The sequence below is a fragment of the Conger conger genome, chromosome 19, assembly GCF_963514075.1.
Source record: "Conger conger chromosome 19, fConCon1.1, whole genome shotgun sequence".
NCBI classification, from domain to species: Eukaryota; Metazoa; Chordata; class Actinopteri; order Anguilliformes; family Congridae; genus Conger; species Conger conger.
In genome coordinates this window covers 21,067,437-21,069,936 of record NC_083778.1, presented here as the reverse complement: position 1 = coordinate 21,069,936, position 2,500 = coordinate 21,067,437, and the positions used below count along the sequence as shown (strand labels likewise).

The 2,500-nt window shown below is 50.6% G+C and overlaps 1 protein-coding gene across 1 annotated transcript in view; it reads right to left on the bottom strand.

Annotated features, from left to right (window-relative positions):
• The window catches only part of LOC133118852 (neuron navigator 3-like), a 114,763-nt gene that overhangs the window by 9,576 nt on the left and 102,687 nt on the right, over positions 1 to 2,500 (bottom strand). The gene's annotated exons all lie outside the window — the stretch shown is intronic.

Genomic DNA, 2,500 nt, shown 5'->3' with positions numbered 1-2,500 from the left:
CCTCACCCCCTCTCCCCTACCCTCCAACCCTCACCCCTCTCCCTCTCAGACACTGGTCCCACATCCAAGGGGGGGAATCGCTACCCCTCCCAACCAAACCTGAGATAGAGACGGGGGAGATTCCTCACCGGGTGGGGGGGGGTAACTGTTTAAGGGACACCTGTTCATCCCATAGTCTCAATGCTATGCAGCAATTCCTGACTGTACAACGCCCTCCCATGCCCTCTGTATACTCCGATCAGGGTGTGTGTACTCTGATCAGTGTGCGTGTACTCTGAGCAGTGTGTGTGTACTCTCAGCAGTGTGTGTACTCTGATCAGGGTGTGTGTACTCTCAGCAGTGTGTGTGTACTCTGATCAGTGTGCGTGTACTCTGATCAGTGTGCGTGTACTCTGATCAGTGTGCGTGTACTCTGAGCAGTGTGTGTGTACTCTCAGCAGTGTGTGTACTCTGATCAGTGTGTGTGCTCTCAGCAGTGTGTGTGTACTCTGATCAGTGTGTGTGTACTCTCAGCAGTGTGTGTGTACTCTGATCAGTGTGTGTGTACTCTGATCAGTGTGTGTGTACTCTCAGCAGTGTGTGTGTACTCTGATCAGTGTGTGTGTACTCTGATCAGTGTGTGTACTCTCAGCAGTGTGTGTGTACTCTGATCAGTGTGTGTGTACTCTCAGCAGTGTGTGTGTACTCTGATCAGTGTGTGTGTACTCTGATCAGTGTGTGTACTCTCAGCAGTGTGTGTGTACTCTGATCAGTGTGTGTGTACTCTCAGCAGTGTGTGTGTACTCTGATCAGTGTGTGTGTACTCTGATCAGTGTGTGTGTACTCTCAGCAGTGTGTGTGTGCTCTGATCAGTGTGTGTGTACTCTGATCAGTGTGTGTGTACTCTGATCAGTGTGTGTGTACTCCGATGAGGGTGTGTGTGCTCTCAGCAGTGTGTGTGTGCTCTCAGCAGTGTGTGTGTGCTCTCAGCAGTGTGTGTGTGCTCTCAGCAGTGTGTGTGCTCTCAGCAGTGTGTGTGCTCTCAGCAGTGTGTGTGTGCTCTCAGCAGTGTGTGTGTGCTCTCAGCAGTGTGTGTGCTCTCAGCAGTGTGTGTACTCTGATCAGTGTGTGTGTACTCTCAGCAGTGTGTGTGTGCTCTCAGCAGTGTGTGTGTGCTGTCAGCAGTGTGTGTGTGCTGTCAGCAGTGTGTGTACGGGCTGCAGACTCTGCCCCCGCGCTGGTGCCACGCTGTTATGACGGGGCTTTTCGTTAAGCCCACAGACCCGCGCATCGCCGTGGGAACGGGCGGTTCTGGCCGGCGGCGGGGTGTGAACGCGCCAGTCTGGCCCATAATCCCCGTCACTAAACCCCCTGTGCCGCTCACGCCCCCCCTGAACAAACACCCTGTTTCTCTGAAGGGGCTGAGGAAGGAGCCACACAGGGGAAAACCTGGAGCGACCTGACACTACCGTACACAGACACAAACCCACACAAACCCACACAAACCCGCACAACCCACACAACCCACACAAACCCACACAACCCGTAACACACAAACCCACACAACCCGTAACACACAAACCCACACAAACCCACACAACCCGTAACACACAAACCCACACAAACCCACACAACCTGTAACACACAAACCCACACAACCCCACACACAAACATAACAGTGTGATGAAATGAGCAGGGTACAATGATTGACAAATTGATTGAATTCATAAAGTTATCCCAGTTAAGTGAATTGTTTTTGACATTAATTATAGTAGAATATTGCTTGTGCCTTTATTGCTTTTTTTTTGGTAGTGATTTAGCTGAGTGATTGGCCATTACAATTTTGTAGCCGCATAATAATTCATGATATAAAAAAAAAAAAAAAAAATTCTGCTCGACAAGCCTTGCAGACCTGTGGCATTTCATGGCCTGGCATGTCTGTGCTGTTACAGACCTGTACGCTGTCTGTAGCCTCGTGTGTCTGTGCTGTTACAGACCTGTACGCTGTCTGTAACCTTGTGTATCTGTGCTGTTACAGACCTGTACGCTGTCTGTAACCTCGTGTGTCTGTGCTGTTACAGACCTGTACGCTGTCTGTAGCCTCGTGTGTCTGTGCTGTTACAGACCTGTACGCTGTCTGTAACCTTGTGTATCTGTGCTGTTACAGACCTGTACGCTGTCTGTAACCTCGTGTGTCTGTGCTGTTACAGACCTGTACGCTGTCTGTAGCCTTGTGTGTCTGTACTGTTACAGACCTGTACGCTGTCTGTAGCCTCGTGTGTCTGTGCTGTTACAGACCTGTACGCTGTCTGTAGCCTTGTGTGTCTGTACTGTTACAGACCTGTACGCTGTCTGTAGCCTCGTGTGTCTGTGCTGTTACAGACCTGTACGCTGTCTGTAGCCTTGTGTGTCTGTACTGTTACAGACCTGTACACTGTCTGTAGCCTTGTGTGCCTGTGCTGTTACAGACCTGTACGCTCTCTGTAGCCTTGTGTGTCTGTGCTGTTACAGACCTGTACGC